The 13663-nt window shown below is 44.4% G+C and overlaps 1 protein-coding gene across 1 annotated transcript in view; it reads right to left on the minus strand.

The window, feature by feature from the left end:
* RNF144B (ring finger protein 144B) overlaps nucleotides 1–10564 on the minus strand; it is a 146001-nt gene extending 135437 nt beyond the window's left edge. Inside the window, exon 1 of the mRNA XM_084794710.1 lies at nucleotides 10217–10564. The gene's annotated coding sequence lies outside the window, so the exon portion shown is untranslated. The remainder of the gene's footprint in view (nucleotides 1–10216) is intronic.
* Nucleotides 10565–13663: the final 3099 nt, after the last annotated feature.

The raw sequence follows: 13663 nt of genomic DNA on the forward strand, positions 1-13663 counted from the left end.
AGAGCAGGTGGGTGTTGGATGCCCAGGCAGCAACTGAATTACACTGTTGGCGTGCCTGGTCCTTCACTTTGCTGCAAGAGGTCGGGGCCTCCTCAGCACCAATCACTATGTGATCCAGTCTCCATCCATAGGACCGTGGGTCTCCCAGTGCTTCTGTTTCTTGCAAAAGCTCCAAGGAAATGTGTTTGTTCTTGACTTGTTTTTGGATTAGATTCAGGACAACTGTTGTGACGTTTCTGGTCACCAGAGACTCTTCAGGTCATTCCAAGTCAAAATGTTGCTCAGAGTTGTTGCCAGCGTGCCCAATCTAGGGCAGCCCTTGCTCCTCCAGCGTAATGTAAAGGTAGCTTCTACCTGCTTCAGCCGCGGCCGGCCGGACCCCGCTTCCTTCATCAGGAAAGGCGGGCACAGAGAGCCTTCTCTCTCCACACTGCTGCTCACTTAGGTCCCCAGGTTCTGATACTAATCTCTCATCTGGGAATAAGACAGAGAGAGGAGGCAGGCTCAGTGTTGCATGCCTTTGATACTTGCCCTTGGAAGGCAGAGACAGGTAGCATCTATGTGAGCCTGTGGCCAGAATGCCTTACATAGTAAGTTCCAGGCAAGCCAGGGCTACAACATAGTGAGAGACTATAAAGATGGGGGCATAATCAGAACACAAATACAATGATCCAAGGAAGGATTGTGATCTGTGAGCATGTGTGGATGTTAAGGGTCAAAGCCAGGACTTCACTACTCAGAGCATGCATCCTACCACCTCATCCATCATCTCACTACGAGTGTGTGTCATCAGCAAACCCCTTTTATGCAAAGGAGAGACACTCACACTCGGCACTTTCATCGGTTTACACTGCTGCAGTATGGGTGGCTGGCCCCCTTGCCCATGACTTGAGGTGACCCCAGGCCAGCCCACTCTGCATCATGATGTACCTTTGACAGAATCCTTATGCTCTGCTCTATCTGGCCACAGATGCTTTGCCATCATAGGAACCAACACACAGGCTCTTGGCAACCTCCTCAGGCATAGACCATTGATCTACTACGCCTCTCAGTGTGGGGAGGATACACAGTAAACACTCCAAGCAATTGGTGTAATCTCTTTACACCTAAAGAGGGAAGCGCCTCTCATCCCTTTCTCATGAGGAAGGTCAGGGTGTGGTGGGAAAGCTCTGGTTCGCCAACTTGCTAAAAACAACCTACTAATTATTATTTCCGTGGCCTCTCTAAGCTGTATCAATTAGAAGTGGGCAGTGAGCTCACTGATTTCTGAATGATGTTTACCTCATGTCCTTGTGCTGCCTTTGCCAGGTCTAGAATGTGTCCTTACCTCACTTTGAACTGTGAGGTCTATGTGTCTTGGACTACAGCCAACAGGAACACTGAAAAGATTCCATTCTAATATTGAGTTGCACATGTAATAATACTGCCATCTTTTGGTTCATTATCTTTTCTCAGTTAAAAAAAATTGTATCCTGTTGGCTAAAACATTCCTGGAAACAATACGCAAATAGTTTAAGCATCCGTAATCCCAAATGCTCAAAAAGCCCAAACTCTGAGTACTAACATGACATCACAAGTGGAAAATTTCATTTCTTACTTTACCTGAAGGGATGCAGTGAAAGCCCAGATGTGTCTTAAATGCCTTATAAAAATGCCTTCAAACTACAATGTAACTCAAGCATGTCTCTAAGTGACTTTCATGTTTAGACTTGGGTTCCATCCCTGCAATATTGGCTGGTTGTTTTGGGTTTGGTTTTGGTTTTTTTTTTTTTTTTTTTCCCTGTCTTTACATGTATTCTAAATAGTATCTGAAACATTTCTTGCCCTACTCATCTCAGAGAAAGGATATTCCACCTATAACCCAGGAAAGGCTTATATGCCAACTCAGAAGAGCCATGCCCAACAGCTAGGTGTGCTGAGGTGGGTCACTAGCCTAGTTGGAATCGCAGAGGACCAGAATTCAGATAAGAGTTAGAATTCCTTCCCTCTGCCCCTTACACCAAAGTCCTGTTTTCATTCTCCCATCGAGGATCTGCCCCCACCCCCACCCCTTCTATGACAACACACAGAGATGTGAAGAGTTATCGTGGATTCCTCCTCTCTGTCACCTGCCATGCCCAATCAGTCACTAAGTGCTATTAACGCTATTTATACAACATCTCTCCAGCTAGCCCCTTCTCCCATGCCCTCTCCTTTTGCTTTCATTCATTGCCTCGCTAATTTTAACCCATGCTTTTTTTAAGACAGGAGAATTGAGCGTACCCATAAGCCAACCAGAAACTATCAGTAGAGGAGTGCAGTTGGAGACAGAGCGGGCAGCCAGCCACCAGGCAGGGTGCTAGAAGATGGACACTTAGAGAAAAGGAATCAGTTCTAAAGGAAAAGGAAAACTTTGCCAACCCAGATACCTGTCTGGTAATTCACCCAAGCAGTTAGCATCAAAATCCCTATCTTCTCAGAAATAGGCTCGTGTTAGATGGTGATGCTTTAACGGCAATCTTTTTTTTTTTAATTTTTATTTTTTTTAATTAATTTATTCATATTACATCTCAGTTGTTAGCCCATCCCATGTATCCTCCCATTCCTCCCTTCCTCCCACTTCCCCCCTACTCCCCTCCCCTCCCCTATGTCTGTGTCTGAGGGGGACCTCCTCCCCCTGTATATGCTCATAGGGTATCAAGTCTCTCCTTGGTGACCTATTATCTTTCCTCTGAGTGCCACCAGGCATCTCCATCCAAGGGGCATGTTCAAATATGGGGCACCAGAGTTTGTGTGAAAGTTAGATCTCCTTCTCCACTCACCAGTGGAGAATGTCCTGTCCATCGGCTAGTCTGGGTAGGGGTTCGAGGTTTACTGCCTATTTTTTCCTTGGCTGTTGTTTAATGGCAATCTTAACTTATCTTTGAAACCAGATTTTAGTATATATGCCAAGCTGGGTCTTGTATTCACTATTTTCTACTTCACTCGTATTTACCTTCATCCTTCCACCCATCCATCCCCCTTTATTCTCTCTCCCTTCCTCTTTCCAAAAGTAATACACACACATAAACACACACACACATACACACACACACACATAAACACACACACACACACACACACACACACACACACACACACACACACACACACAGAGAGAGAGAGCCATAGCTGTCTGCCATGGGGTGATACACACCAGCACCATACCCTTGAATCTTGAGATCATTTTATTCCCCAATTTTTTGAGACAAGGTTTCTCTGTAGCCCTGGCTGTCCTGGAACTTGCTCTGTAGACCAGGCTGGTCTCAAACTCAAAGATCCACCTTTCTCTGCCTCCTGAGCACTGCAATTAAAGGCATAAACCATCACCCTACAAACTTGAACTCTTTACCCTAAACAAATGTTTCTTCTTCATAAGCACTCTTTGCCTGGTATTTTGTCACAATAACAGAAGCTGACTTTAACAAACAGATTTCTGTTTCAATGTAGTCTAGGTATATACAATAAAGAAAATGTGAGATAGGATAAATATTGAATCTCATTCAGAAATTTAGACCCAACAAGACAGGAAAACACTTTAAACAAGACAAATGCAGATGGCCAAGTCACTATGAATGTAACATGTATAGAACTCATTATTCTCATGATTGTCACATGGTTCTCCCTGCTGTATGTAGCTTGTTTTATACATGTGTAACAAAATAAAAGTATAAAAAATGCTGATACTCTGAGCACTTGATCAGTGCTCATCATGTATATATTGTGAAACTACATAAAGTTAATATGTACAATCACTATCTGTTAATAATTTTTTAATTAAAAAAAGAAAGGACTAGATGGTGAAATGCACTGACTTGTGCCCATGTCCATTGTCTTCCTGCACTCTTCATGATTGCTATCAGTTAGAAATAAGTAGAACTCACAGCTATGTTACCTATTATCTGTTTTCTAGTGTACATTTTTGAATGAATCACTGTAGTCTCACTTTCTTAATCTGAAAAATGGACATGATTCTAGCATTCACCTCTTCAAGTTGTAATGAAGAATAAATAATACATACATGCTTTTAGAAAAAAAAGAAAATGGGGGGACTGGGGATTGTAGTTTTAATTGAAAATCCCAGATAGTTCTATTTTACCAATAAAGACTCAGGAGCCAGATGCCGGGGTGAAAACCTGCTAGCTCAGAGAGGCAGAGGAAGCGCCCAGATGACCTTCCTACTCAGCTCTTGTCCCAGTGGAAAGGGCCCAAAAGGCTCACTAGCTCAGCTTACAGCCCAGGAGGAAAAGACCAAAAAACTCAAAGCCAAAGGCTTGCCAGCTCCCACATGAGGTGGTTCAACTTCTAAGTGGATAAATATCACCTGCTCTCTTACAAGTCTGTTCCCTATTCCACATCTGGGATCAAAACAAAAACACATTTACATCTACTACCTATCCTGCACCTGGGATCGAAACAAAAACGTTTATATTCACTACAGTCATTGCTTTGTAGCTGGGTCTGGTGGCGCACACCTTTAATCCCAGCACTCAGGGAGGCAGAGGCAGGAGGATCGCTGTCAGTGTGAGGCTAGCCTGGTCTACAAAGGGAGTCCAGGACAGCCAAAGCTACACAGAGAAACCTTGTCTCAAAAAAAAAAAAAAAGTCATTGCTTCTCATTGAGTCTGAGAGAAATACAACACACCAGTAATATCTTTAATTTTGTCAATTAATGCATTTCAATCTGCTGTTTTGGATTTTCATTTAATCTGCTTGATTAGTGCTGTCTGTGCACATCTAAGACCTCTTATCTGTCCACTCTGCCTTAAAGAAGTCATTAGTTTGTTTTTAGTCAAAGTTGACGAGGCAGCCCACCCCAGCTGGGCAGACACGGTGACATGAGCATGAGGTATACACATTGTCACACAGAGGGACACATGTTAATGCGCTGTTGACCTCTCCTTTTCTCTTTCCATTCAATCCAGGACTTGGGCTCGAGGGATGGCGTCACCCATGTTTATGGTGGCTCTTCCCTCCTGAGTCAAACCTCCCCGCAAACACTTTCACAGACACTCCAGGAGGTAGGTCTCCTGGGCGATTCCAAACCCAGCCAGGTTAACAAGGAAGATGAGCAGGGCGTGGTGGCGCACACCTTTAATCCCAGCACTCGGGAGGCAGAGGCAGGTGGATCTCTGTGAGTTCCAGGCCAGCCTGGTCTACAGAGTGAGTCCAGGACAGCCAAGGCTACACAGAGAGACCCTGTCTTGGGGTGGGGTGGGGGGAACAATAAACATGAACCATGGCGTTGTGTGCATTTTAATTTGTGTCAGAGCAATACCAAAAGAACTTCTTAGCCCTGAAGGAAACCTTACACACTAGAGTTTCTTGCCCTTCAGGTGAAGAGCATGTCATCCATAGGTATCTAATGAATCCTCACATTTCTGAAAATTATAAGGGAAATTTTGTTTTAAATCTCTTGATTATTGGGGTCCACTCTATCTTAGAAACACATTCAATGTTGATATTGTTTCTATGTGTTAAATCAATGCCAGGTGGTTGAGCTCCACACATTAAATGCATCTAAGGTACACAAACATATGAAGGTCTTATAAAGTCTTTACAAAATTAGGAAATATCCCAGAAGCCCCAACTGTGTACAGTGTCATCCTCTGTAGACCTCGCAGCATCTTGTCCTCTTAGGGAAGCAGTGTGACATGTTAAAAGTGATATCCTAAGCTCTCTGGAGCGCAGCTCTATTTAAAGAGGGTAATGGCTGCCTCCTAGGGGTGTGTAGATTTTTTTTTTAATTTTGTGAATAAATGTTTTGCCTGAATATTATATCTGTGCACCACATGTAAGCCTGGTACTCACAAAGGCCAGCAGAGGGCACCATATCGCTGGAACCGGAGTTACAGACAACTGTGAGCTGCAATGTGGATGTTGGGAATCAACCCCAGGTCCTCTGGAAGAGCAGCCAGTGCTCTTACCGCCAGTTCTCTAGTACCTAAAGATATTTCTTAATGTATATAAACAACTTCAACAATGATAGATAATTGTGGTGTGGCAAGAAGTTTTATATGGCCTTTCAAGTTTGAATTCAATCCTTATAATGCCAAGTAAGAAAAATAATAAAAGCCCGGTGTGGTGGTAGTGCACGTCTTTAATCCCAGCACTTGGGAAGCAGAGGCAGGTGGATCACTGTGAGTTCGAGGCCAGCCTCGTCTACAAAGGGAGTCCAGGACAGCCAAGGCTACACAGAGAAACCCTGTCTTGAAAAACCAAAAAAAAAAAAAAAAAAAAAAAAAAAAAGACTTGCTTAATCAGATAGAGCTGTGTCTAGAAAAGTTAGTGTTGTCATCAAGGATGCATACCTCTTTTAACATGACACACTACGTTCCCCCTATGAGTGCAAGGTGCTGAGTGACCTAGAGATGATTAAATTGTATATATTTGGGACTGTCTGAGACATAGCATATTCTGGAAAGCCATTATAAAGTATCCATGTGTTTTTATATTTCAGCTTAGATACATTTAATATGTGGAACTCAACTGTTTGACACCAATGTCATTAATGATAAAAGACAACCACCGTATTTAAAGGGACTTAAAAAGCCAAAGGCTGTTCATTCAAGTGGCTTGCTGAGTCACTAAGTCTTGTTCTTTTTACGCCCTACCTTACATTCATCTGCCTTGAGGTACCCTTTGTCTTCTGTTAGCCAGTTCAAGCATTCATAACAAATACAATGAAAACCCTGAGATGTTAGTTTCAAGTACTTGGTGCCTCTGTAAATAATCTACATTTCTTTAACACTACGTTGATTTTCATTGGAAATCTACGTGAGATTTGTAACCTATTTGGCAGCCATTGCCACCCTATTGAATTCATCTCAGGAGAACAAAATCCTCATTACTTTGAGAACTGGAAAAAATGTAAAACCTAATGCCTATTATCAAAGACTAGATTGTGGCAATGAGCACTTCAATATTCATTTGTAGAAAAGAATGATTAACATCTAGATGAATTCTGAAGCGCTCTTCCAATTTTAGTGCCTATGGCTATTGTGTTTCTACACCCTTGAATCGTTGAGAAATTAACAGGGTGCAGCTAAAAACAGCAAGGGATGCAGCCAGCATTAGGGCCACCCTCTTTGTGGCCAAAGGAATTTCTTAGAGTACTGAGCTAAAAATGCAACTGCATTCTGCAACCTATACCAGTGTGTTCTAATTGACGGGAGGGAAAAAATTTCAACCCTAAGTGCCGGCCAGCCATTCCTCTGTGAGATGGAGAGGCAGAGAGAGTGTGTGGGGTCAGTGAAGCATCAGGTTACAGACTAAATTGAAGGTCTGCTGAAGAATGGAAGGGTCTAATCATCCACAGTCTAAGGCCGCCAGAACTGGATCTCCACTGTTACTCTCCAAAGACTTGTACACAGGCTATGCACGCAACAGACCAGGGGCTTCAGGCATCTTTTTCTTTATTTTGTTGTTGTTGTTGTTGTTGTTTTGTTTTCTTTTCTTTTAAGGACTTCTAGTTCCAAATAGATCTTTATGAGATTATTTGCTTAAAGCCTTTAGTTCTGTCATATTAAAATTCCCATGAAAAAGTCATCAAAACCTAATGCTTAACTGTGCCACCACAAAGAAAAATATTGTGAGTTTTGGTCCCTATTAAAAAACATGTGTTACATGTATAATTATGGAAGTCTCAGATACAGTGTGTATAGCATATATGAAAATTTTGTGAAATAATAAAACATTTGCCTCACCAATAGAATTTATCAGCACAATACTGTGTTCTGTGCATAACCACACCATCAAAGGGGCATTTTGCAAAGACCAAATAGCAATGGGCTTTTCTACATGTGCTGTGATCAGATCTCAAACAAGGGTCTACAGGAATAAAGTAAGGTCACTTTTATAATTTACAGTATTTTCAGGACTTGGCTGGGCCAAATCATGTGCATCTGCACTATTTTTCCTTGGGGAAAGTTAATTTTAGAACAGAGAAAAATTTGCCAGGAAAACAATCATATTGGCTCAATAATAACTAGAGAGTGTCTTTTCTCAAATGTTCAAAAGGATTTAGAGTCTCCAGTTTGTCCTTAGTATTCTTGAAAGCAGGTACCAGGTATCATCCCCATTTCATACTAAATTTAAAAAAGAAAAAGGAAAGAATATGACTGCTCCTGGGTATGGGGGAGGGGAAGGTTTCTCGTAGATCTGTGGGAGAGCAGAGCCAGAGGCCAGCACATCTGGGGGAGTCCAGAGTGGTCATGACTCTGAAGCATGTGGGAAGAGGAGGAGGGGACGGGAGAGAGGGGAACCAAGTACAGCAACTAGGAGGCCAAAGGCCCAAGAGGCAATGTGTAGCCAAAATGTCCAGATCATATAGGGAAGAGCCTCTGGGGGAAGGGCAGCCCAGCCCCTGGGCTGGAGAGCTCAGGGTAGAGGGTGGGGTATGCCAGACACACACACACACACACACACATACACACACACACACACACACACACACACACACACACACACAGGTAGAGGGACTGAAGGATCCTGGGAGAACCTGGAGCCAGGGTCCACTTTGATATGTTAAATAGGTTCCTCAGCCACTTCTCTCGCTGGAACTTAACACACATCTTAATCCATAAAAAGAAAGCGACGCTTTAATAGTGTACTTATGTGACAATATGTTAAGAAGTTAGTCTTTTCCTCAACTTTTCAGAAGACACAGATAAATCTCTGTTGTCCATGGTTGTTACCCTCTGATGGCTTCACCAATACTTAGAATGGCTCAGATACATATAAGGATGTACATAAAAAAAAAAATAGCAGATGTACAACTGTGACAACAAGCAAGACAGTGACAACGTTAGCATTCACGTAGAAATGATAAAGTTTACAGGCCAGTCAGAGTAGGTGACCTGTGCTCACATAATTAGGAACATAAACAGGATTTGCATTAACTTACATGATGATTCCTTGTTTTGTTGCCTAGAGATTGATCTGTTTGAGCCTTTTTCCTTTGAATAAGCAAAAAGTACACCAGCCAAAAGCCTGCATTCCATCATTGACAAAAATCAAGGGGCAGTCAGGAGAAAGATTTCCAGATTCCCAGCAGAATAGGCCTCCACCCTCTCCAGTCGCAGGAGTATTTGTGAGGAAATTCTTACATTTTAAAAACGTGACATTTTAAATCTGGTCTCTTAGAAGCACGGCACTTTCCTCTAGCCCCATATCTGAGTTTCAAAATAGCTCTAACTCTCTCTGTCCCAAACTGCCATGCCAGAAGCTTTGCAGAACAGTCTTTCTCCTACAAGGATCTTATACTTTCAAGAGGATAATTGAGGAGGAGGAGGAGGAGGAGGAGGAGGAGGAGGAGGAGGAGGAGGAGGAGGAGGAGGAGGAGGAGGAGGATGGCTCTCACTTCCGGGCGTTTTGTTTTGTTTTTTAATGTACAAAGCACACATACATACACATCAACAGCCTCTCGCCCTCTCCCTCCAGATCTGAATCAAGAATGAAGGGTGGGCCCTGAGGTTTTTTGGTTTTTTTCTTTTTCTTTTCTTTCTTTCTTTTTTTCCTAGCTCCTGGGTAAGAGATAGTGTTTCAAGGTCGGATAAACTTGTAGCAGTTGCTGTCGCCTTGAAAACATAGTAAACTTATTAGCGTTTAAACTGGGACAGGGCTTAGGATAGAAGCTGGGGTATCCCAACCTACCGTTCAGTGACCACACATAGACAGAGTGGTACACGCTGCAGTGACCTGATTCAAGAGTTGATATTCATTACAAAGTTAGGACAGCCATACAAGGTGTGGGTATACTCTGGAAGATGAGGAATTGCAGCATTTCAGATTCCAACTTACTTCCAGACCTTAGGGCCAATTAGTACATCTGTGTACCACACGCCTGGAGAGGATAGACGAGCTCGTACCACCCTCCCGCTCTCAGTACCCAGGGTCGGGGTGGGGTGGAGGTGCAGCGTTCCGTGAGCGGTTCTGGGGAGGAGGTAAAAGTGACGGGTGGATGATGGAGAGGGGGCGAAGGTCCCGCGGGCCGCAGAGCAGAAACCCAGAACGCGCAGCATGGGAGCCCTTGCCAGTCGCCCAGTACAGGGCGTCAGCTTGGCGCCGAGGACCCCCCACCCCACCCCCTCGAGAAGAGCAGAGGAAGGAGGTGACGAGGTGGCAGCCCCAAGGAGGTAGGAAGGTATCGGGCATGACGGGTCCTGCGGATCCTGGGCAGCAATGAGCGACTCCTTACCTTGAGGTCTGAGCCACAGCCTGAGACTCCGGGAAGGGCAGGACTGGGCTGTCAGAGTCTTCAGCCAGGGGCTTCTTCTGGCGTCAAAGGCTTTCCAGGATTCTAGCTACCATGCCTCGGCTCGCTCCAGCAGCCTACAGCCCTTGCACCCCGCACCCTTAGGCGCAGATGTCCGTCTAGCCGCTCCCCCGCTGTTTATTCTCGGAGCCAGGCCCCTCTCCGCCGCCTCTCCGCCTCCAGCGCGCGCGCACACCTCCCCCGGAGGCGCACTCCTTAGTAAGCAGGCAGCGCGAGTGGTCCAGGAAATCCAGACGCCGATAACTTCAGAAAAACCCGTTTAAAATCCTTTATCTGCGCAACAAGGTTCAAGAACTATTACCATCCATCTCCAGCCTCCACTGAATGTCTACCCCACCCCACTCCGCAACCTCCCCTTCCCCGTTTCCCAGCGCGGATGTTCTCGTAAGCACCATTGAGACTCTCCTGCCAGGCACCTACAGTTTTCCAAAAATAAACCTATCGTTGTTTTTAAAATGTAGACATTTCCCCCTCTCTTTAAACCTAGGGTGCAGGGAGTTCGCCTGGGCCTCCGGAGGGCTATATTCAGCTGCACAAGTCAGGGCACGTCTCCTTCGCCAGTACTATAGATGCATGCCACCTGTCAAGGCCGCCAGTGTATGACGGAGCCCTTGTTTGCTCTCTGGTTTTGGTTACTGAGTCTGTCTTATCCTCCTCTGACCCAGAAGTTCCGAGGCTCCAATTCCAGGGAGAAGCAGATGGATATGTTCAAGGAATAGGGTTCTAACGGAGGACGGACTCGCACTGAGTACAGCCTACTTAATAATACAGCAGCTGAGAAAGGATGGGAAGCAGTGCAGGAAACACCGCCTTTCATTAACGTGAGGGACACACTGCCAGCGGGGACGAAGAGGGTGAGCTGTCAAATGGTATTCTAGCCGTTCACTCATTCACCTATGAGTATAATGCACATTTATGGAATATTCATGTTGTAACTCAGAAGCTGACCAGAATTACCTTGGTAACCAGATTATTACAACGCCCTGGAAAACATGCATATCTATTGAAGAGACTCCACGTTAATCTCTTATCTTTTCTAAATTTGTCAAATAGCTTTCTAATCTTACGGCTTTAAAAGGAGGCAACTACTAGAACTGTCAGATTTCTATGTTGAGCAGGAGGAGGGGGAGAGAATCATCAAACATGCCATTGCAGTGAGTGCTGGAGACTGAAGAGTTCATAAAGCATCTTCACTGACATGAAGGTGAGTAGAGAGGGTGAGTGCATCAAATGGCTCTTCAGTGCAGGTGCTGTGACAGGGGATGCCCACAGAGGGCAGGATGAATGGGACAAGAAGGGTTAGTACAATTTGGCTGCAACAATAGACAAAGAGTAGGAAAAAGTCTTTCAGCAGAGAGGAGAAAAAGTCAAAAGGAGAAAGTTAAAAGGGAAAAAAAAACTTGGCAATTCAAAAACTTGGAAGTTTATCATGGATGAAGAATCATCTCTTGGAGGTGGAACTACCAATGGCTGGGGGACGGGGGGAGGGGAATGGCCTCGAGGTCAGAAGCCGCAAGAGAGAACAGCAGGCAGCACTTCCACACCCTGCTTTTAAAACTGCACTTTCACAGATGAGGAGGAGGAGGCACTGACATATTAGCACAGTAATGCGATGTCAGGATTTTTGGTTTGGGTGGGCTTTTTTGAGACAGAGTTGCTCCGTGTAGTCCTAGCTGACCTGGAATTAACTCTGTAGACCAAGCTGGCCTTCAACTACCTGCCTCTGCCTCCCGAATGCTGGGATCAAAGGTCTGTGTGCCAGCTAGTAATGTCAGATTGTTATTTGAGATAAACTACTGGCTGTGGGCAGAGAATGAATGAGGATTAGAGGTGAGATGAGGGTACAGAAGGAATCCAGAAGAGGACATTTAAAGCAATGAATACTGACCAACAAGTCCTCCTGCCATTGAGAACTCCAATGTTTCATTTCGGTCCCATGAAACATCACCCAAAGAGATTGGCCTTTCTTGGAAGGAAAGCATGGAGGGAGAAGGCTCAGGGTGGTTAAAAAAAAAAAAATCACTAATCAACAAAGGTGAACAGAAACTAGAGTGAAAAAGGCCTTTAAAACTAAGTGTCTTAGCTGGTGGTGGTAGTGCTTTAATCCCAGCACTTGTGAGGCAGTCAGGCAGACCTCTAAGTTTGAAGCCAGCCTGCTCCACAGAGTGAGTTCCAGATAGCCAAGGCTACACAGAAAAACCCTGTCTTGAAAAAATCAAACACAAACTGTCTTATTTATATAGTGATTATCTCACTAGCTCAGAGATTAAAAAAAAAAAAAAAAGATGTTAATGGGGCCAGACAGACGGCTCAACAGGTATAGGTGCTTACTTCCTGCCACATCTGATAGCCAGGATATGATTCCCCAACCCCACATTAAAAAGGGAGAGAATATTCCTCCAGGTTTTCTTTTTTTGTTTGTTTTGTTTTGTTTTGTTTGAGACAAAGTTTCACTGTGTAGCCTTGGCTGTCCTGTAGACCAGGCTGGCCTTGAACTCACAAAGATCCACCTGCCTGTACCTCCCCAGTGCTGGGATTAAAGGTGTATGTCACCACACCCTGCTCAGGTTTTCTTATGACTGCCAAACCAGTGGCATGTAGCTCAATTTTTTTTATTAATTTATTCAGATTACAACTCAATTGTTATCCCATCACTTACATCTTCCCATTCCTCCCTCCCTCCCGCTTTCACCCTGTTCCCCTTCCCTAGGTCTATGACCGAGGGGGACCTCCTCCCTCACTATATAGTAATAGGCTATCAAGTCTCATCTTGGTAGCCTGCATATTCTTTGTAGCTCAGTTTTTTTAACCACTATATTTTATTATGAACTTATTAAACGAGCCTACCTTTTATACAACTCGACTAAGCCAAACAATAGGAAAAGGAGATTAAAGAACACGACAATGAAACCTTAAAGATATTAGTTCTAAGGAACATTCTTCTAGGGTAGTCAGCAGGACCTCAGCAAACCAGCAATCCCATCAAAGCTGCTGCTGGACCCTGGAGCAGCAGCTGGAACCTGAAGCCTCAGCTGGAGTCCAAAGCCTTGAAGCTTTGCCTGCAGCAGTCCTCTCTAGGAGCCCTCTTGAAGTGTTGCAATCAACAGCCAAACAATCCCAAGTCCTCTCTCCCAAGGCGCCTGTTTTGGGCTCTTATATATATCTCCTCTCAGAGTCTCCACTAGGATGTTCTCAGCTGGCAACATCCAAGCTCCCCCACGAAGTGGTTCAGTTTCTAAGGGGATAAACATCCTGCTCTTTCACAAGTCTGTTCCCCATCCCACACTTGGGATCAACACTAAAAAACATGTTTATCTCTTCTATAGTGGCATACATGTGCACACTCAAAATAAATAAGTAAAGTGTAGT

The sequence above is a fragment of the Acomys minous genome (genome assembly GCF_964271855.1).
Source record: "Acomys minous genome assembly, chromosome: 9".
Lineage (NCBI taxonomy): Eukaryota > Metazoa > Chordata > Mammalia > Rodentia > Muridae > Acomys > Acomys minous.